Genomic DNA, 23,135 nt, shown 5'->3' with positions numbered 1-23,135 from the left:
CCCTGGTGACTCCGCTGGACCTGACGTTGGCTAAACTTTCAAGGCCAGGCATTTCACTGGGAACCCAGTGCACACTTTAGGCTGCTGGCGGACGGATTAAGAGGGAGTGCGTCTCTACCTGTCAGAGCCGGGGCTGCCCGCGTGGACGCGGCCCCCTCCCCGGCTTCTGCCCCGCCTGAACTTTGCAAACAAACTCGTGGTCCCAGCCCCGCCAGCCTGCTGCACCCGCTGCTCTGCGAGTCCCAGCGCGCGCCCTCGGGCACTGGAGCCCCGCCGGGCGTAGGGTCGGAGACCCGGACGCCCTCAACTTTGGGTGCCCGCGGCCCAACAGCTGACCGGCCCTCCTGGACCGAGGGTCCACTGGGCCCTTTCCCCCCCGCCCCTCTGTCCTGGCCGTAGACGGTGACCTTCGGACCGGTCCTGGCCGAGCCTGGTGCTTGGGTAGGGTCCAGGGCGCACGGGCTGCGCGCGGGCTGTGGGATCCCGAGGGAGAAGGTGCAGCGTGGAATGCATGACGCCGAATGGTTTGGGAACTGACTTGGAGAGGAGTCCCCGGTGTCTAAGTCCCCGCTCCGCCTCCTTGTCGCCCCCAGCCCCACCTCGCGAGCTCGGGTATAGCTCGGGGCTGGGCTCTGGGAGAAAGTCCTCTCGCCTTGCCCAGCTCAGGGGGCGTCCTGAGAAGCTTCAGGTGTTGTAGAGACGCCCGGTCGCAGGCGGATTCCCGGGGAAAGCCTATTTCTGGGCGCCCAGGAGCGCGTCTGGGGAGGCCATTCCCAGCTTTTTGGTTTAAAAGTCCCGGGCCTACTTCTCTGATGGACACCCTGCGGCTCCCTGGCTTGGCGGTGTGACCTCATCTCCCAGGCCCTCAGTTCTCTGCTCTGTGAAACAGGAGAGTTGGGGCCATCTTGTGCAGTCCTGAACTGGGGGACAGCTGGAGGTGACTGGCTCTCACTCAGCTGGGAGGGGGCCTTAAGCTCATCTAGATCTGAACGTCTCCCTTCCCTTCTCCCTCCTTCCTGCCAGCCCGGAAATTCTGGATACTGGTTTTATTCTCTGGAAAGCGACCTCTGCAAAGACAAATGCCATCCGGTGGGAGGAACTGGGAATTCGTTGGGGAAGAGCCCCCTCACCCTCACACCCACTTGCAAGTATCTGCCACACCCAAGATGGCAGGGTGAAGCCGGAGAGGAGTTTCTCGGGGAGGAAGGGGAGGTGAGGGGCCAGGGCGCGGGCCTCACCGGCTTCTCATTTTCCCCAGAGATGACCTACTGTGACCTACTTCCTCTTGTCTTTTTTTGTTCATTACTGGGTCGTTTACTTAAACTCTCTATCTCAGTTCACTTATCAGTAAAATGATAAATAATAGTAACCACCCCTTAGAGTTGTTTTGAGGACTAAATACATAGAGTTGAATACATTAGCCTATATGGTAAACCCTTAATCATAATTATCGCCACTATTATCATTTGTTGGGTATGATCCCTCCATTTGCCAACTGTGTAACCTTAGACAAATGACCTGGCCCCTGCCTCACCTGTAAACTGGGGGTACTAGCAACACACACCACATAGAATTGTTTCGTGAATTGGCTGAGTTCATAGCTAAGTAACTGCCCCAGGCAGCTTAGGGGAAACGCATCCCTTCAGGCCTGCTTAGAACTGTGCTTGGTACATTCTAGCACTGTATGAATATTGGTTTGTTGCTAAAAACATGGCTTTGTTTTGGAGGACCTTTTGGGTTGGAAGTACTTCGAAGGGTAGAGGATTTGCTGATGGATTGGAGGGAGAGAGGAGTGGAGGATGACTCTGGTGGGGCTCTGTCTGCCCAGGGTCCAGTTCATCAGGGACAGATGCCGAACTGTGTGGAGTCTGCTGAGAGTGGGTTCTCAGAGTCCACTCAGGCCAGTAGCTTTCAGGAGGTAGGGAGAGACCTAGCAGGCACCCCCATGCAGCCCCACCATGGCAAGTAGACCAGTCACCTTTTCGCATCTTTGCTATATTAAAGGTCTGCTTAAGATTTCATTTGGAAAAGGATTCCACTGCTGGAAAAAAATGTGGCTGTCCTTGATCTGATCAATCCCCTAATTTAACAATGAGGAACCAGAAACCCAGAAAGGGGAAATGGGTTCCCTGGTATTGGGGGAGGTGGTGGAACTCATGTCTCCTGAGCCTTGGCCTGATCTAATACAAGGGTCCTGCTGGAGCCCTGAAGAGGAGCCCCTTAACCACTCCAGGCTGAGATAGGGGGCTCTTCTGGGTGGGGCCCACCTAGAGCAGGGCCAGTGATGGATTCAGGGTGTGAGCTCGCAGCTCCAGCTCTGTCCCTGGACCTTGGCTTCCTGGATTCAAGGAGCTAATGTTCCCTGGAGGTCCTGACTGACACTTAGCTAGGAGACCTAGCCCTTTCCAGATCCTGACAGAGGCTCCAATGCACAGGAGCAAAGGGTCACCTCACCAGCTCAAGCCTGCCCTCCTGCCCCCCACCCCGAGAAGCCCCAGTACATCCTCTGAGAAGCAGCTGGGAGTGCAAGGGGCTGGGGGTGCAGGGTCCCCTTGGGATGAAGGAGTCACAGCACATTTATCCCTGAGGCCCTCCTCATCTCCCCTACCCTCTTGGTGCCCCTCTATCCTGGCCCTGGGTCCCTGATCCGTGATCTTCACTGAAGCGGCAAGTGTGAAAAGCTTGAAATGCCACAGGGCACCCGCATTTTAACCCAGGAGATACAGAAATCAAAACTGGAAACCTACCAGGAATTGATCTCAGCTGGAAGCAGAGAGAGGCGTGATATTTGAAGGAGGACACCCAGACCCTTCACCATCCCCTTAGGCCTCCCTGGAGCTCCCTTAGGACTCCTCCTGAAGTCTGAGGTGGTCTGTGGTGCCTCCCAGTCCCTTGCCAGAGCAGAGACAGGGAAAGAATGGGTGACAGATGGCCACAAACTCTGTCTCTGTGACCCCCTGGAAGATTCCACCTGTCATGGCAAGACATGGCAAGCTGTGTCATCTAGGCAGTGATGAGTGAGCACAGTTGGGTGGGCAGCAAGAAAGAGGGGAGGCAGCTCGGAGGAGGGGAGTGCCTGAGCAAAGGCTTGGGAGGTGGGAAAGTGTGGTGGAAGGGCTTGTGGGGCAGGGAGTGCACCCTTCAAAACCCAGAAGTACATGACACACGTTGCTTTACAAAGTGACTGTTATCAGATAACAGGGGTTGAGGAAACGGAAGACAAATTTTGGCTGGGGAGAGAATTACAGAAGAGGGGCAAAAGTATAAAGGGGGCTGCCCGCAGAACCCCATCCTTGGGGCCTGGGTCATCTAGGGGATTGGGGGCATCTGTGTGTTCAGAAAGAGCCTTAACATGGGGCAAATGACACCCAAGGCCCCTTAACTTCCTGTTGGCCCCCAGCTATCTGATCCTATTCGGGAGTAACCTCTAGAAGAGAGTGGGGGGCCATGCGTTATCATCTTGTTATTGGGTAATTGGTTGGTGCTGCTCTGATGGCCAACTCCAGAATGTCCTGTTGATACAACTATTGCCCCGAACCAGCATTTATTCTGAGAACCAGGAAGTCGAACTTCTCCTGCCCGCCAGGAGTGTCTGAAACATGGATGTTTTTCCCCCAAGATTGGAGCCAAAGATGAAAATCACAACTTTAATGACTTTTCCAAACTGGATCTCTCCTCCATCCTACCCCACAATGGGCCCTTCTGGTGGTTTGGTTGTTGCCAATCAAGCTAGAGGGACTCTCAGGCCAGGCAGGGAAAGCGGTGTGTCCCCCAACAGCCCCCTAATTGCCCTCAGGTGACATGCTGTCCTATTTGAAAGGTCCCTCAAGAAAGTCCTGCCCTCCTTACCCCAGCCCAGCCCTGCTGGAAGCCAATGCACAGCTTCACGTCTTCTGTCCTCCCCAATGTGCAGAGCTTGTCTGTGGTCTTGTACCTTTGCCCATGAGGTTCTTTCTGCCCTTTTTACAGGGTTCATCTCTTCCATGTAGCCTTCTATCCATGCCAGCTCACAGAGATTCCTCCTTTTTGAATATTCATAGCCTTTTTCACATGAACGGCTTGTTTGCCTAGCAATTTGAAAGAAGCCAAAACCTCTTTAACATCATGACTTCCTACTTCAGTTACAAACTTCCAAAGAAAGGGGCCAGGTCTTTTAGTTCCATATCCTTGTGTCCTACATGCACTTGGCACTCAATAAATGCTTGAGGCCAATGATACACTGATTGAAGTCTGCACAGCCTTTTCTTTTGTGTCCCTGGAGCCCCTGAATTTCTGGAAGTGTTTACAAGGTGGCCTAGATCAAAGGGTGGGGCTAAGTAGGGGGAGACCCAGGGCTTGGGAGCTAGGAGCCCAACTCCATTCTGCAGCAGCTGGTGACCCCCACCACAAGGCTACCACACTCCTTCCAAGTCTGGAAAGCGGAGGCCACCCAGGCAATTGAGTAGGGACCCTGCTTGGCCCCAACTCCCCTAATTTTATCCTCCCCAGCTGTGCTCCTGATACTTGTCAGGGAGAAAGGATGGGGGAAGGAGAGGCCAGCCCTGGATACTGTGTCTCAGCCGGAAGAATGGAGAATAGCTTGGTGTACAGACTTGGGGGATTCCTGGGGCGTCAGTGGGTCCCAAATGCGGGTTTCTGGACCACTGAGAAACTAGGAAAATAAGGGTGGCCTGTGTGCGTGTGTGTGTGTCGGTGGGGTGTGTGTGTGTGTGTGTGTGTGTGTGTGTGTGTCAGCATCAGCGTCAGCCATGGCTGCCAACATGTCTTTTCTTAGGCAGAACTGTCCTTTGCTGGTTTGGAGGAGGTGTGGGGACTTGCGTGTTGTAGGTCATCAGTAGGGCTAGAGAATCTGGGGTCCTGTCTCCTCTAGTATTTTAGGATTTTATTCTAGGAAGCCGCTCCCTTCTCTCTGGACCTCATTTTCCCATCTGAGAAAAGAACTCCATGCTCTCAAGGTCCCTGCTCGCTCTGACAGTCGGCTCCCCGAGTTACCAGCTAGCAGGCAGCGGAAGCTGGTGTCCTAGATTAATAGCGTTCGGGGGATCGAAGTGCCCATTGGAGCTGAAGTGGCCCATGGAACAGTCTGGAACATGCAGGCACTTTCACAAGAAACAAAGACCCGTCCAGGAGACTTTTGGCTCATTACCCTGACCAAGCTACCTGAAAGGAAATGGTTTTTCTTTTTCTTTTTGTTATTGCTGTGGTTTTATTTTGAAAAACCTAGTCTTGAAAAAAGTACATTTGGTTTTGGGAGCCCACTTTGGGGCAGGACCCATGGCTTCTTGCCAAGTGGACAGTGAACTGAGAAGGTTTCTCAGGCGGGGAGCCGTGGCGTGGCTGGAGTAGCCTCTTGAGGGTGGCTGGGCTGGTGAGGTGGAGCCTGCCTGGCCATCAACTGTGGGAGCTATGGAGGTGCTGAGGAGATCACAGGCAGCTGGGGGTGGGGGGCCTGGCTGTTTAAAGGTCGTCTGTGAAGCCTGCCTCTGTCAGGTTTGGAGTCTGAGGGGCGGCCCTACCAAGGGAGGATGAGACAGGTGTCCAGGCTGAGGGAGGGAGCTCTCTGCCAGGCCTCGGTCTCCCTGCCCAGGGCTGCCCAGAGATAGCCAATGTGTCCCTGTGCAGGTGGGGGTGGCAGTGATGCTGTGTCTCCCTCCCCATACACAGTGTAGTACAGTGAAGCCAGTCCCTCCCTCCTGCCAGCGTGGCCTTGATGGAGAAGAGAGGAGTGATGGGTACATGGAAGGCCTTCCCTCAGCCTGGCGTTCACTGGGCAGTGGGAAGGCATTATTATCTGTGTGGTGTCAGCATTTATACAAGAGTCTGGAAGCCACCACTGTGTCCTCTCCTCTACTCTCCTGCCAGTAGGGCCTCTGTGCAGCCTTGGCATGTCTCCTCTCCACAGGGGTAGGGGTTGGAAGGACTGCCCCCAAAGCAGAAACAGTGCTGATGGTCAGAAGCTTTGAACATGGCCGCAGAACCCCCTGCCCCAATTTGACCTCAGTAATACCCAGGGGTGCCCCCACCTCAACCAGTACGTGTTTAATGGAATGAACGAGGCTGCAATGAAATGTCGGTTCTCTTTTTAGCAGAAATGGCCTAGGCCGTGGTTGTGGTCAAGGCCTGTTGTCTGTATGTGACGTGACTGCACACACTTAGGCCACATCCTATGGGGTAATTGTGCTTGCATCCCCACCTTCTGGAACTGAGAGAGCCCCAGAGCCTGGCTCTACACACAGGCCTGGAGCCGTAGGGAAGCAAGGATTTCAGTAGAGGGGGGTGGGAGTGGAGCCTTTGAGCCCATCCTCGATGGGCTGCCCTAGGGGGGCTCTCCTAGAGGATACCCCCCTGTGAAGGTGCCCCCCATTTTGCTACTGACTCTGGGATCTTTAGCAAAGCTGAGAACTTTTTATTCCCTAGTTAAGAGATGTGCCACCCTACCTCCCGACTGACATTTAACATGGGGTGTCAGGGACTGATGCGAAAGCCTGTTTTCTGAAAGATAAGCTGGAGAGAGGGGTGGACAGAGGGCACCCCAATAGTAGCAGAGAAGCCTTCCCCTCCTCCAAAGTTTCCCAGAACTAAATTGTTCTGTGAGTCAATAAGTGTGCTTCTTCACCCATCTTCACGGACTGAAGAAATAAAGGGCTTTGCATCTGAAATTCACAATCTGATGATCTCTGGCTAAAGGGAACAAGCTGTCAAGAAAGAAGTCACCAGGGACCTTTTCCCCTAACCTCTGTGTTCCCAGCTTCCTTAATCTCAGTCACTGTCAGAGATTGGTAATGTAAATCTCTCTGGGGATGTTGCAGTTCAAAGCAAGGACTTATCTCTCTACCGATGGCACCTGGTGACAGCATTTATTATTGTTGCTTCTTTCTATTCTTGACATTTTTGACAGAGCATCCATCTAAAATATATTCAAGGACTCTTCTCACAATGGATGTCTTCTCATTTATCTTCACCCATCCTCCTAATCATCATCCAGACATCCACCTATCCATTCTATTCACCATCCATCCATCTATCCATCTACTTATCCACCCATCCATCGATCCACCCACCAACCCACCCTTCATCCATCCATCCATCCATCTACCTATCCACCCATCGACCTATCCACCCTCCCACCCTTCTATCCATCCATTTATCTATCCATCCATCCATCCACCTACCCACCTACCCTTCCATCCATCAATCTGTCTATTTACTGAGCACCTGAACACCTAGGAGTTTCCAGTTTACTAAGGAAAATGATTTGATTTGGATGTTCATCCCCTCCAAATCTCTGTTGAAATGTGATCCCCAGTGTTGGAGATGGGGCCTGGTGGGAGGTGTTAGGGTCATGGGGGCAGATCCATCATGAATGACTTGGTGCCATCCTCACGGTAATGAGTGAGTTCTCAGTTCACACAAGATCTGGTTGTTTAAAAGAGCCTGGCACCTCCCTGCTCTCTCCCTCTTGCTGCCTTTCTCACCATGTGACATACCTGCTCCCCCTTCCCCTTCACCATGATTGGAGGCTTCCTGAGGCCTCACCAGGAGTAGATGCTGGCACCATACTTCTCATACAGTCTGCAGAACCATGAGCCAAAATAAACCTCTTTTCTTTATAAATTACCCAGCCTCAGGTATTCCTTTATAGTGAGGCAAAATGGACTAACATAGAAAATAAGAGAAATATGTGCGTATTTAAAGCACAAGGTACTATATAAAAAGCTGCCAAAATTCTGTTACAGTTGGCTGTGCAGAGTGAGTAGGGAGCACTCCCTGACAGAGGTGGCATTTGAATCGGATCTTGAAAGATACGTAGGATTTTAACCACTGAAATCAAGCTTATGCAGAGAAGCGTATTGCAGATAGGAGAAACGCACCGAGTGGGAAAGGACAAGTTGTGTGTGGGAGCCCTAAGAATCTGGGGTGGGGGCAGGGAGAAGATTCCGTGTGTGATGGGCCTGGAAAGGTGGTTGGGGCCCCCTTGGCTATGGGTGGGCAAGTTTGACTTTTACCATGGTGGTTAAGACCACAGTTCTGTTCTTCCGGGCAAGACACTGAAACGGAACCTGCCACAGCACCTTCTCCCTCCTCTGTTAGGCAAAAGTCAATCTCTATCGCCTGCTTTTGTTGCCAGGGTTACCTGAGATGATGATGTTCTTGTCTTTTTGGGTTGTGAGACTGGTGGGGGGCTCTTACCTGTATGTATGTGGTGTGTGTGTGTGTGCACGTGCTATTGATTTTCCAAAAAATGTATTACAGACTTTAAAAGTTCATACACAGACATGCACAAAATAGGGAAATTTAAAGCAGCAAACATTTTTATCACCCGGTGCAAGTATGTGTTAACTTGTGTTCTTTTTTCACTGAGTGTTACCTCTGGTACACATTCCTATGTGCTGTGTTGTGGACCTATGTTGCCTACCTGCCATCTTCGATGGTGTCATCATTTTAATGGTCAGAATTATTTCATGTGCCTATCTTGACTTCTTTCCAAGTCCCCTCTGTTTTAAATGAAGCTCCTGAAAACTTCCGTGGGTCTAGGGTTTAGGGACCATTTCCTTGAGATCTGTCACCATCCTGGAGCCTTTGAGTCCAAGAGTGAAGCAGAGCCTGCTGATTGGCCCCTGAATTTTTGCTGGGTGTAAGTTTTAGCTGAACATTTCCCAATTTTCTTGCAGCTAGGTGTGGCCATATGACTAAGTTCAGGACAGTGAGATATAAGTGGGGAGTATAATTTGCTTGGAGAACCCCTTAAGGGGGGTGTCCTTCTCTCATTTCCTCTCTCCTGTTGCCTGAAATACAGATGTGATGGCTGGAGTTGAAGCAGCCATCTTGGACTCTGAGGCAAACTTAAGCATAGAAGCTATGCAGGATAGAACAACAATATATTATAGTAAAGGTCCCAAACATGTTAGACCATCATCCCAGCTACAGACTGCTTACCAGTTTTTTTATGAGAGGAATACATACTATCTTGTTGGTTTGTTTGTTTTATTTTATTTTATTTTTGAGATGTAGTTTTGCTCTTGTCACCCAGGCTGGAGTGCAGTGGCGATCTCGGCTCACTGCAACCTCTGCCTCCTGGGTTCAAGCGATTCTCCTTCCTCAGCCTCCCGAGTAGCTGGGATTACAGGTGCCTGCCACCACTCTTGGCTAGCTAGTTTTTGTATTTTTTAGTAGAGACGGGGGTTTCACCGTGTTGGCCAGGCTGGTCTTTAACTCCTATCCTCAGGTGATCCACCCATCCCAGCCTCCCAAAGTGCTGGGATTACAGGCGTGAGCCACCGTGCCCGGCCATACTATCTTGTTTTAATTTCTTATTTTAGATTTTCTATCACTTACAAGCTTAGTTCTAATGAAGACAGAGAGCTTTCTATCTCTGTCACGTAGCACCAGATTATATGCCCGAAGTACTCAGCTGCTTTGCAGGGTGACCTGTAAGTCACCATTTCCTAGTGGAGGTAAGAAGGAGGAAGAGAGGGGAGAGAGGAGAGGCAGCTTTGCACCCACTAAGGCTCTTGTTTCAAGGACTAGATTGCAAACTTTTTTTTTCATATTAAGTGTTTATGAGTTTTAGATTTTGCCAGAAGCTTTAGACTGTTTATTCTGGTTTGTGTTTCTGACCCTCAAATCCTTGTGCTTTGACAGGGCTAGGTTTGCTGATCAAGGCAGCCATGCCTCTTCCCCCAGCCTCAGTTCTGTGCTTTAGGCTGAGAACTCACCTAGGTTAACCCTCCCCGTGCCAGTGTTCTCCAGCTCCTCCTGAGAGTTGGTGTCCCCGCCACACCAGCACAAGAAAGGCCTGGAGACCAGGTGCAGTGGCTCATGCCTGTAATCCCAGTGCTTTGGGAGGCTGAGGTGGGAGGACCTCTTGAGGCCAGGAATTCAAGACCAGACTGGGCAATACAGCAAGACCCCGTCTCTACAAAAAATTTTATAAATGAGCTGGGCATGGTGGTGTGCACTTGTAGTCACAGCTACTTGGGAGGCTGAGGCAGGGGGATCACTTGAGCCCTGGTGTTCGAGGTTACAGTGAGCTATGATCACACCACTGTACTTCGGCCTGGGTGACAGAGTGAGATCCTGTCTTTATCCAAAAAACTAAACTAAAATAAAGACCCGGGGCCCAGTCTCAACAATGCCTGCGTTCTTGCCGGTTGCTGCTGTCACTCATTCATTCACCGTCTCTTCGTTGAGACAGTCTTGGGGTCTCTTGGGCCGTATCTTGGCATTTGCTGAGTGTCAAGCTGGGTTTGTGCTGACCACTCGCCACTGGGAGTCTTCGGTGGCCACTTCACCTCTTTGCCCAGCCTTGGGAAAGGTTTGTCCTGAAATGGCTGGGACTTGAATTCCCCTTTCCAGGGACAGCACAGCCCTGTTCTGAGCCTGTAAGAGCCTGCCTGGAGCTGCTCAACAACAGCCTAAGACCACTCCTGGGACATAAGAGGCCCCAAGAATGGCCTGGGATTTAGCTGGGTGGGCTGTCTGAAGGAGCTGGGCCAGAGCCCATTGAAGTGGCCTGAAGGACAGTGAGGGTCTTGTTTCCACGGGGCAAGGCCGCCCCAGCCCTAGCTCTGCAGTCCTCAGGTGTCAGAGCTTCGTGTCACTCTGGAAACTCTTCATCCAGCCCCTGCTTACAGATGAATTGGTGGCTCAGAGAGGGGAAGTGGTTTCCCCAAGGTCTCCAGACCTGTGGGCTGTCTCCAACCAAGGCTGTCTCCAAGGCTCTGTGCGGCACCCAGGCCACTCCATGGCACGAGGCCCTAGAGATGGAATGTGGGCACATCTGCCTTCACTAGCTGCTTCCCTCTATAGCCTCTGGAAGGGGCTGAGCTCTTTCCTGCCTCTGGGCCTAAGTGCAAGTGCCCCACCTCTACCTCTTGGCAAGAAGCCTCCCAGGCTGTGTGAGGCCTGTAGGGCCGCTGTACACCGTTGCACAGGTTGTTTACTGCTCACGTGTTCCTGGCTGAGGCAAAGCTGGGTAGGGGCTGAAATTTCATTCTCTTGCCAAGCTTTGTGTCATGGTAGGTGTGTATGGGGGTGGGGTGGGGGTTGGCCTGCACCCATGGGCAGCAAGGAGCACCCTCTTCTAATTTATGCAGAGGCACCCTACAGGCTACCAAGGACCCCAGCCACCAGAAGAGGCGGCAGCACGCTGGGCGCTCGCCCCTGATGCCTGTGGCAGCTCGTTGTGTCTGTCGCCCCACTAGACTGTAAGCTCCTGCCAGCAGGGACAGTGGCTCTTCCTGGCAGGGTGTGGGGTTGGTATTACCAGGTCAGCACCATATAGGGCACAGAATGCTCCACCAAGAACACTGGTGCTGAGCGAGAGTTTAAGGGGAGGGAAGGAGGATCTGGTGCGGGGCTCGGTAAGTGTTTGCTGAGTTAATATATGGTGGGTTGATGCCAAAGAGAGCGGTGAAGGGGAATTGCTCAGGACGGAGGGCCTCTGGGAAGAGGGAATGGGGCCCGCTGGGAGGCCTGCCAGGGTGGAGGGGACTGTGAGCTGTGAACATCTGAGAAACAGGGTGGGCAGCCCAGGGAGAGGATCCAGCCACAGAAACAGGGCAGGGTCGGCCACAGTGTTGGGGAGGTGCCAAAGCCCCCAAATTCCCCTCAGCCATAGACTTCCAGGCAGCGACATGCCCTGGAGCCCCGCTGTGGCCTGCACGGCACTGCGCCAGCCAGGATGTGATCACTCGTCCTTGTCCCAGGGACCCTCGGTCTTGTGGGGACACAGGAGTGATATGCAGTGCTGTGGCCACAGGGTGCAGGATGGTCCTATGGAGTGCCGGGGGTCCCCGGCTGGCTGAAGGGCATCCTGCTCAGACTGGGGTGGCATCTGGGGAAACTTTTCCTGCGGCATGAGAGCCACGCAAAGCCATGCCTGGGAGTTTCCCAGGTAAACTCGTGGTGGGGGTGGAGGAGCTGCTGCAGGCTCCATGTGCCTGTCATTGACAATCTGCTGGATGGACAGGAGAGGGGACCAGATCACAGAGGCTCTTGGGCCGTATCCTGAGGGCAATGGAGACTGTAGGCAGGAATTTTTCCCCCATTTAAAAAACTGAGCTATTGCCTGGGCGAGGTGGTTCACGCCTGTAATCCCATCACTTTGGGAGGCCGAGGCAGGTGGATCACTTGAGCTCAGGAGTTCGAGACCAGCCTGGGCAATATGGCAAAACCCTGTCTCTACTAAAAATTTTTTGAAAATTAGCTGGGCATGGTGGTGCATGCCTGTAGTCCCAGCTACTTGGGAAGCTGATGCCGGAGGATCAGTTGAGCTCAGGAGGCAGAGGTTGCAGTGAGCTGAGAACACGTCACTGCACTCCAGCCTGAGTGACAGAGTGAGACCCTGTCTCAAAAAAAATAAATGGGCCGGGCGCAGTGGCTCAAGCCTGTAATTCCAGCACTTTGGGAGGCCGAGACGGGTGGATCCTGAGGTCAAGAGGTGGAGACCATCCTGGCCAACATGGTGAAACCCTGTCTCTACTAAAAATACAAAAATTAGCTGGGCGTGGTGGCGTGTGCCTGTAGTTCCAGCTACTCGGGAGGCTAAGGCAGGAGAATCGCTTGAACCTGGGAGGCAGAGGTTGCAGTGAGCCAAGATGGTGCCACTGCACTCCAGGCTGGTGACAGAGCAAGACTCTGTCTCATAAATAAATTAATTAAAACTGAGCTGTGCCTCAGTTTCCTGGGACTACCATAACAAAGTGCCACAAACTGGGTGGCTTAAAACAATATAAATTTATTCTCTCAAAGCCTTGGAGGCCAGAAGTCTGAAATCGAATTACAGCCATTCTCCCTCCAAAGGCCTTCTGGGAGGATCCTTCAAGCTTCTGGTGGCCCAGGCAATCCCTGGGGTCCCTTGGCTCGTGGCTGTACCTCTCCATTCTCAGCCTCCATTGTCACTTGTCTGTGTTTCTCCCATTTTTTTTTTTTTTTTTTTTTGAGACAATTTTCTGTCCCAGGGCTGGATCATGGTCAGGCAACATCTCCTGACCTCATGATCCGTCCATCTCAGCCTCCCAAAGTGCTGGGATTACAGGCGTGAGCCACTGCACCCAGCCATTTCTCCCTTTCTTATAAGGACATCAGTCGTTTTGGATTTAGGGCCCAGCTTACTCCAGTAGGACCTCGTCTTAGCGTTACATCTGCAACAAACCTATTTCCAAATAAGGTCACTTTCTGGGGTGCTATAGGACTATATCTTTTGAGGGGATGTGATGGGAGCTGTAACAAACTATAATTTACATGGAGTAAAAGTCACTCTCTTTAGTGTACATTTCTGCACGTTTTGACAAACAGCCATGCAACTGCCACTGCAATTAGGACAGAAAATTCCATCACCCTCCAAAAGCCCCCTGGGCCCTTTTGTAGTCAGGGACTCTTCCTCCCCAGACCCCCTCATTTCTGCTTCATCCCTACGTTCTGCCGTTTCGAGAACGTCCTGTGAATGGTCGCTGAGAATATTTCATTGTGTGGATCTACCAGTGTGTTTATCCCTTCCCCGCTCAGGCCTGTTTGGGTGGTTTCCAGTTTTGGGCGATGACAAATACAGGCACTAACAAATGTTTGCATGTAGATTTTTTCATAGTGGAGCCACGCGGGCAGGCTTGCATTTGGGCTGCTATGTGAAGAAGGATGTGGGGGCAGCTCAGGGAGAGGGGCGTGGAAGGGGGCTGCTGGGGGGTCCAGGTCAGGGCTGGTGCCTGGACTAAGGCCTCGGCGTCAAGGAGGGGAAAGGTGGGCTCAGGGACAGGAGGGCTCACTGGAGTGTACTGAGGAGGCTGAGTGAATGGAGCCTGGCGGGAGATGGGTGTGCCCTGTTGGGGCTGGGAGGCCGCCTTTATTCCCTCCCACCTCCTCCCTCCCAGGGAGATGGCCATCGTGGCTGAGTGTAGCTGTCTGGACATGTGGACATTGAGTGGTAGAATAGTATGGTGTGGTGGTCAGGGCTGTGAGCCCTGGAGCAAACTGCTGGGGTTCACGTTCCACTCTCTGCCTCAGTTTCCTTATCTGTAAAATGACAGCCTCTAATTCAGAGTTGCTGTGTATTACATGAGTGGACACATGTAAAGACCTAGAACAGAGTCAAGAATGTAGTAGGCGTTGTTTCCATGTTCTTCTGAAGGGCCCCGGTTCCCCCCTCCTTGTCCACTCCACTCACAGTTTGCACTGCCTCTTGTGACCCCGTGGGGTTGTGGACGGCATGATCATCTGGGAACTGGGGGGCAGGTCCCCAGAGCCAGGTCTGCCCTTGCTTACTGTGAGAACTCTCTGATCATTGCTTCTTCCATTCACGCAGTGTGGAGATACAGGGCTGCACTGTGTCCCAGGTGGAGTGTGAGCAGTGTGTAGCACAGCAGCCCCGCACCGTAGGCACTTCGCAGTAGGCACGAAAATGTACGGCTTCATGATGTGTGCATGACATGATGGGGAGAGGCGTCGGTGAGCAGTTCGCGGAGGAACCCCATGCAGCTGCCACAAATAGCCCCTTTTCCTCCCAAATTTGTCCTCTGCCTCTGATGGAAGCTGACAGAGGTGATGGCTCAGCAGCCTCTGAGCTACACGGCCCACGGTGAGCTGGTGCCTGACCTGAGCTGGTGCCTGGCCTGGGCTCCAAGGAGGGAGGTATAGTGGGTCCCGGTTCAAATGCTACAGCAGCCCCCAGAATCCAGGCCGGCTGGTGGAGATCCCCCTGCTCTGAGATAGGGTTCATGTCCAGGTTGGCTATGATTGATACCAGCCTAAAAAAGGGATGCTTACAGTCAATTCTCATTGTTCACAGATTCTGTATTTGCAGATCAGCCTCCTTGCTAAAATGCATTTGTAAGCCCCAGATCAACACTTTTGAAGCCATTCAAGGACAGAGGCAGAGTGATGAAATATTCGAGTTGTCTGACGGGCACATTCCCAGCTGAGGTTGAACAGGGCGACACTGTTTTGCTTCAGCTCCCGTGCTGCAAACAAGTGTCCTTGTCGAGGTCTATTTTGTGTCATGTTTTCTCATTTTCATGCTTTTTTTGGTGGTTTCACTTTTTAGGCTCTGAAGCATAGTGTTCAAGGGCTGCCTTGTGTTCCTAAGTACAAGAAGGCTGTGATGTGCCTTACAGAGAAAATACGTGTGTTAGATAAGCTTTATTCAGGCATGAGTTAGTTCCGTTGCTGTGAGTTCAGTGTCAATGAATCAAGATTATATATTTAATAAGGCGCCCTTCAACAGAGACACACATAAAACAAGGTTATGTATTGATTGGTTGATAAAAATGTTGTGACCAGAGGCTTGCAGGAACCTAACTTTGTATTTCCCCTAGGAGCAACGATTCAGTATTTGCTCAGTGTTCATAGTGACTTTACAAAACAAAACCACAATGAATGATGAGAATCAACTATATCTACCTCGTGTAGATAAATCTGCCCCTAACCTCTCCCCTGCACTGTGCACACTTCTACCATCAGCAGCTCATGCCTCTGGGTTGAGAAGTGCCCCATCTTAGCTATGGTCTTTCCTGAAAATGCACAAATCCTTGGGATATGCACTATCCCTCCAGTCTTGGGGCCTTGGTCCCCTCTCACCTTCAGTGACATTGAAGGGTTGGAAAGGACAGTTTCCAAGAAAGGTAGTGGTCAATGCTAATATTTTATTTTCTGTGCTTCTAACAGAAAGACTCTTGTAGGGAGTAGTGTATCAATCAAGGCAAATAAAAAGCAGGGCTTTTTGACTTTCACAGATTTGACACTAATAATCTCAGTGATTATGTCTTGAGCATTTACTCAGGGTAAAGTTTTTGTTTTGTTTTGTTTTGTTTTGTTTATCAGTTAATAGTCACAGCCTCCTGAGGCTGAGACTACAATGCCCAGTTTACAGGCGAGGAAACTGAGGCACAGCAAATGACTTGATCAAAGCTCTTAGCAATAGCAGAGCTGTGGCCACTTCTCAGTGGATACAGCCACCTGAACCCAGGTTTCTCTGAGTCCAGAGCCTCTGCCCTAGCCCCTGAACTCCCTGCATCTCCATGCTCTATCCCAAGGTTCTGGGGCCCTACTGCCTTTTCTACATCCACGTGTGCCTGGATCCTGGAAGGGATGCTGCTGGAACCTCTGCAACCTTCCAAGCCCCACTGGGGGGATGACCTCCCCATCCTCTCCCCAAGTTGGTTGTATGTGGACAACCCAGGTGAAGAACCTGGGAGGCGCAGAAAGGTGCATCCAGCCCCACCCACCAGTCTCTTTCGTCATCTGCTGGCAAAGACCCACCCTATAGTCACTGTCCTTGGAGTCTTTGGGGGTCATTGTAACCTGGGTGAGATGGGTGTGCCTGTCATGCCTCAGGACTCCTCCTTACAGCATCTTACCTCCTCATTGCCTCCCTATTGTCCCCAAAGTAAATTCACCAGTGTCTTCGTCAGCTTGGGCTACTGTAACAAAATAACCCAGATGGGGTGGCTTACAAACAGTGGCTCTGGAGGCTGAGAAGTCCAAGATAAAGGCAGCAGCAGATTCTGTGTCTGGCGAGGTCCAGTCACTAGACACCAAGCCCTGTCATAGGTGGAAGGTCTGTGTCCCTGAAAAATGTATATGTTGAAATCCGATCCTTTCAGGGGACACGAACATTCAGTCTATGACAGCCAGTGTCCTCAGCTTCCTCTAACCTCTCACTCTTGAAAACTCACCCACAGTGACTTCATGCCTTAGCACAAGGGACTTTGCATGCTTTAAAATCTGATGGGGGCAGGTGGACATATATGTTAACAGGGAACAAAAACCTGGTGGTGGAATTTCTAGCTGGGGGTGCTGAATCTACTTGGCTTTGCAAGGGCGCCTGGGCCTGGCAGGCGGCCCCTGTCAAGAAGCGTCAGGACTGTAGTCGGCCTGGGGTGGGCACATGACACGCTTATTCCCCAGCAGAGGAAATGTGGTCACAGCAACTGTTAGGTGGGTTGCAGGGTGACTCAGTGTCACCAGGGGGTGGAAGCAATGTGACGCTGATGTAGTTTCCTGCGTGTCAGGGCTGCTGTCCTTGGCCTGCACCCTCATGACACTGGCAGTGCCTGTGAAAGGGCAGCTATGGAGAACCTGCAGTGCGTTCTGACCTCCTCCCTAGTGTAGAAACAGTGGTTCACTCTGCCAAAGCACAACTCCCGCCCCCTCTAGTTATTTTAAACCCCTCCCCCCAGTAAGCCCGTGAAGAAGTAAGTGGAGGCAAGTCTCCCTTCTCTTATCTTTTTTTTTGAGCCTGAGTCTCACTCTGTTTCCCAGGCTGGAGTGCAGTGGCGTGATCTCGGCTCACTGCAACCTCTGCCTCCTGGGTTCAAGCAATTCTCCTGCCTCAGCCTCCTGAGTAGATGGGACTACAGGCGCATGCCACAATGCCAGGCTCATTTTTGTATTTTTAGTAGAGACGAGGTTTCACCATGTTGGCTGGGCTATTCTTGAACTCTTGACCTTAAGTGATCCACCTGCTTTGGCCTCCCAAAGTGCTGGGATTACAGGCGTGACTCCCTTCTCTTATCTTACTGCTAAGAGAACCTAGGCTTAGAGAGGGAGGGAGACTTGCTTAAGGTCACACAGCAAGCTAACAGCAACAGGCTAGAATAGACCCCAGCTAACTTTTCAGGATACAGTGTTTTCTGTACCACCCAGAGCTGCCCAGGATGAGTAATGTCCACAGCCACTCTTTATTGAGCCATTGTTAAGCTCCAGATGCCTTAGTCCTTCTGGTCCTCACAACTAATCCTATGGGGTCATCTCATTTTAGACACTGAAAGGCCAGCCTCAGAGTGGAAGGCAGGGCACCCAGGCTCCTTGTTTCTCCTTCTGGGGGAAGTCGTGTCTACCATGGTGCAACTCCTCCCCTCTCCCTCTCCCTCCTCAGCCTCAGCAGGGGAGGGGGAGGCTGCCGTCTCCTCCCTAATGTCCCCCACTCAACCCCAGATGATGAGGAACTGCTGAGTAAGCAGCAGGCAGGACAGAGGCGGGAGTCACGGGGCCACAGTGGAATGTGTGGGCTGCCACAGGTTGCAGGTACTCTTAGAGGAGGGGTGGTCTCCTCAGAGCTGTCTGAGCCTCCTGCCCTCTTGCTCATTTTCCCAGCCTGGTCCATCCCTGGGCAGGAGAAGGCAGCCGAAGGGAAGTGGGCATGGGAGCTGGGAGGCTCTTGAAGGCTAGGGAGCTTGGAGGGGATGAGACTCAGGAGGCTCATCTCAGGCAAAGACCTGGTCCAGGAAGTGGCCTTGACATGTCCCAGCCTCCCGTGAAAGCTCCCAGGAGGAGGGGCCGGCAAACACTGCAACAGATGGCACAGGACTGGATTTGCTTTCCAGAAGAACTTTCCAAACAGGGTGGTGGCCAAAGGTACTAACACTCAACACGCATATAATTTTCCTCTTTATTTCTTTTTTCCTTCTATTTGAAAACAAATCCCACAAATGCCACATGAATTCACATATACGCTGAAAAGATGTAAACTTTAGAAAAGTCTAGATCAGCATTGTCCAGTGTGATAGCCACTAGTCACATGTAGCTATTTTACAAGTTAAATTAATTAAAATGTGGCAGTAGCACAACCATTATGGAAAACAGTGTGCAGATTCCTTAAAGAACTAAAAGTAGAACTACCATTTGATCTAGCAGTTCCACTACTGAGTATCTACCCAGAGGAAGAGAAGTCATTATACAAAAAAGATACTTGCACACACATGTTTATAGCAGCAAAATTCACAATTGCAAAAATATGGAACCAGCCCAAATGCCCATCAGTCAACAAGTAGATAAAGAAATTGTGGTCTTTCTCTATATATATGATGGAATACTACTCAGCCATAAAAAGGAGTGAATTAATGGCATTCGCAGCAACCTGGATGGAACTGGAGACCATTATTCTAAGTGAAGTAACTCAGGAATGGAAAACCAAACATCGTATGTTCTCACTCCTAAGTGAGAACTAAGCTATGAGGATGCAAAGGCATAAGAATAATACAATGGACTCTGGGGACTTGGGGGAAAGGGTGGGAGGGAAGTGAGGAATAAAAGGCTACAAATTGGGTACAGTGTACACTGCTCAGGTGATGGGTGCACCAAAATATCAGAAATCACCACTAAAGAACTTACTCAGGTAACCAAATACAACCTGTTCCCCAAAAACTTACGGAGATAAAAATTTTCTTTTAAAATGTGGCAGTAGCCTCATTTCAAGTGCTTAATAACCACATATGGCTTGTGGTGACCATACTGGATGATACAGGTAAAGAGAATTTCCAGCAATGACAAAATTCTATCAGATAGCACTGGCTAGACCAGAAGCTAGGAAAACCCCACCAGCCAAAAAATAATGTTTGAAATCAGCTTGGTTCTTTTGGGCTTGTTTTATGTATATTTACATATGTGTGGCTATCCATAGAGATAGCCTTCTTGAGTTTATAAAACCCCTCCACAAAATGATTGTATCTGATCTGCCCAGCATCTCAGCCTTAGGGGTATGAGAATGATGTTCCCCATTTAAAAAAATTATATCCTTCGAGTCAGTCATTTTTTTTTTTTTTTTTTTTACAGATGAGGAAACTTAGGCTCATAGAAAGTAAATGGAGCTGGGCACGGCGGCTCACGCCTATAATCCTAAAACTTTGGGAGGCTGAGGTGGGCGGATCACTTAAGGTCAGGAGTTCGAAACCAGCCTGGCCATCACAGTGAAACCCCGTCTCTACTAAAAATACAAAAATTAGCTGGGCATGGTTGTCAGGCACCTGTAATCCCAACTACTCGGGAGGCTGAGGCAGGAGAATCACTTGAACCCAGGAGGCAGAGGTTGCAGTGAGCCAAGATCGCGCCACTGCACTCCAGCCTGGGTGACAGAATGAGACTCAATCTCAAAAAAAAAAGAAAAAAAGAAAGTATACGGACAAGTGAGGAGAGGTTGGAATGGGTTTGTTCCTTAGGGACAGAGGTCCTTCCCCTGAGTTTGTCCAGAGCAGCCGAGGGGCAGCCAGGCAGGGGGTCTTTCATGGTCTTCTCAGATACCTACACCTTCTGCTATCTTGTATGTGAGGGGCTCTGACGAGCACATTGATCTGGGAAGACTCATGCCTGGGTGTCTATTCTCCCATTTTTATTGTTCCCCCAGAAGTCTTCACCTGTTTTTTTAATTGTCATTATAATACACATTTATTGTAAAACGTGGAGTGTACAGAAAAGTGCAAAGAAGGAGAAAGCAATCACTTCATCTCAGGATGAACCGCCACAGATGTTTCAGTTTCCACTCACACCTGCAGAATAGGAGAGCTCCGGTTCTTCCGCATCCTCCCCAGGCCTTGATAGTGTCAGCCTCCATCGTGACACCCGTGGAGATGGGCTCTTGTTGTTCAATTTACGAGTCCCTGATCCTCATGCTGTTGAGAATCTTCACATGCTCACAGCCATGTGGAGATCCACCATAAGAAGTGCCGGGTCAAGTCTCTTGCTTATTTCCCTATTCATTGTCTTGTCTTTTCCTTATCGGTGTGTACAATGTGCTTATGAGCTCTTTGTTGGGTGTGTGTGTGTAAAAATATCTTCTCCCACTCAGGGCTTGTGCTTTCGTTCTTTTTTCTTTCCTTCTCTCTTTTTTTTTTTTTTTTTTTTTTGAGACAGGGTCTCGCTCTGTCGCCCAGACTGGAGTGCAGTGGTGTGATCTTGGCTCACTGCAGCCTCCGCCTCCCGGGTAAGCTTTCATTCTCCTAATGATGTCTTGAAGAACAGGAAGTCTTTGTTTTACTGCATTCAATTTTATCAGTCCTTTCTTTTAAGATTGGCGGGTGTGGGTGTGTGCGTGCACACACGTGCATTATGAAGACATTCTTTACTTTCTTCTAGAAGCTTTTTTGTTTTACCTTCCACCTTTAAGTTAGGACACAGTCTACCTGGAACTGATTTTTTTTTTTTTTTAGACAGAGTCTGGCTCTGTCGCCCAGGCTGGATTTCAGTGGCGTGACCTCGGCTCACCGCAACCTCCGTCTCCTGGGTTCAAGCGATTCTCCTGCCTCAGCCTTCTGAGTAGCTGGGATTACAGGCACATGCCACCACACCTGGCTACGTTTTTTTGTATTTTTTAGTAGAGACCGGGTTTCACCATGTTGGTCAGGCTGGAACTCATTTTTTAAGTTGTGAAGAAGGGACCAGGCTTCATTTTTCCCTCAGTTGGATACCCAGTTGTTCAACACGCTTTATTGACAAGACTGTCCTTTCCTCATGTGCTACTATTGCGGCTGTGCAGAAATCAGGTGACTGTAAATGTGTGGCTCTATTTCTGGACTTTTCTGTTCCACTGACCTGTGTGTCTGTCCCTGCACTAATGCCACGCCATCTTAATCACTTCGGCTTTATCATAAGCCTTGATATCCTGCAGAACAACTCCTACCCCCTCTTCAAGTGCAGCCTGGATCTTCTCAGCTCCTTTCATCTCCCTCTGCCTTTTCACACACCTTTGGGATTCTAACTGGACTCACACTGATTCTGTAGACCGTTTGTGTAGAATTGATAGCTTGACAGTATTGTCTTCCACGCCATGGACAAGATCTGTCCTTCCATCTCTGCATTCGCCTATTGTGTGTCTGTGATGTGTAATGTTTATATCATAAGCATTCATCAGTAGGAATTTGGCAGTGATTAGAAACATAGACTATTGACTCAAAAAACTGCCAGGGTTCAGCCGGGAGCAGTGACTCACATCTGTAATCCCAGCACTTTGGGAGGCCGAGGTGGGCACATCACGAGGTCAAGAGATCGAGATCATCCTGGCCAACGTGGTGAAACCCTGTCTCTACTAAAACTACAAAAATTAGCTAGGCATGGTGGCAGGCGCTTGTAGTCCCAGCTACTCTGGAGGCTGAGGCAGGAGAATCGCTTGAACCCAGGAGGTGGAGGTTACAGTGAGCTGAGATGGCGCCACTGCACTCCAGCCTGGCGACAGAGCAAGACTGTCTCAGAAAAAAAAAAAAGAAAGAAAGAAACTGCCATGTCATATCCCAGCTCTGCCACTTGCTAATTCTGTAGCCCTAATGACTATGTCTCTGTTTCTTCCTCTCTAAGATGGGAATGATAACCAGAGTAACCTTATAGCATCCTTTTAAAGGATTAAATTGGTTCATGTACGTTAACCAGCAACAGCAATGCATGGTACACAGTAAATGGTAAACTCTGGAAACATATTTTATTTCTGAGTAGGTAATATGCTCATAGGATTTAAAAAATATATAACGAAAAAGATGTACAGTGAAGAAGTCTTCCCACCTGGTCCCTTCATGTCCCTGTTTATACCCCTTCCTGACACTAGTTTCCTGTGTCTTCTTCCAGAGTTTCTTTATGCAAATACAAATAATTATTCTTTTTTTTCCAACAAGGGAGTACAGTATACATACTGTTCTATATGTATGTAAGTGGTTAATATTTCCTTAACCACTTAGTGGTTGGGTTGTTTCATATGGTACTAATATTTCCTACATTGCTTTTGTCCTTCAACCACACACCCACCCTAGGAATCTTTCCATGTTGGTACACAGAAGGTATTCTCATGATTCTTCTTACAGTTGTATAGTATTCCATTCATTTCCCTGGTCCTTTATTGATGGACATTTAGGTTGTTTCCAGTCTTTTCTCCATTACAGACAATGCTCCCCTGAATCCAGTAAGTACTTTCGTCTATGCATCATTTTGCATGTATTCAACTGTACTTATAAGTTCCCACGATTGCTGGGTCAAGGGGCCTATGTGTTTGCAATTGTGATAGAAGTTACTGAATTGCCCTGCATGAAGGCTCTACTAATTTATGCTTCCACCAGCTATAAGTGAGTGCCTTAGGGACTTTTTTTTTTTTTTTTTGGAGACAGAGTCTTGCTCTGTCGCCCATGCTGAAGCGCAGTGGCACAATCTTGGCTCACTGCAGCCTCTGCCCTCCTGCCACCAGGTTCCAGCGATTCTCCTGCCTCAGCCTCCTGGGTAGCTGGGATTACAGGTGCACGCCACCACGCCTGGCTAATTTTTTTTTTTTTTTTTTGAGACGGAGTCTTGCTCTGTCACCCAGGCTGGAGCACAGTAGTGCGACCTTGGCCCACTGCAACCTCTGCCTCCTGGGTTCAAACGATTCCTACTAGCCCCCCAAGTAGCTGGGA

The 23,135-nt window shown here is 50.3% G+C and overlaps 1 protein-coding gene across 2 annotated transcripts in view; it reads left to right on the top strand.

Moving 5' to 3' along the window:
• RIN3 (Ras and Rab interactor 3) overlaps positions 1–23,135 on the top strand; it is a 168,895-nt gene that overhangs the window by 519 nt on the left and 145,241 nt on the right. The window lies entirely within an intron of this gene.

This window comes from Hylobates moloch, unplaced genomic scaffold (assembly GCF_009828535.3).
Source record: "Hylobates moloch isolate HMO894 unplaced genomic scaffold, HMol_V3 SCAFFOLD_16, whole genome shotgun sequence".
Taxonomy (NCBI): Eukaryota; Metazoa; Chordata; class Mammalia; order Primates; family Hylobatidae; genus Hylobates; species Hylobates moloch.
The sequence above is the reverse complement of the archived record's forward strand: the minus strand, read 5'-3'. Positions and strand labels throughout refer to the sequence as shown.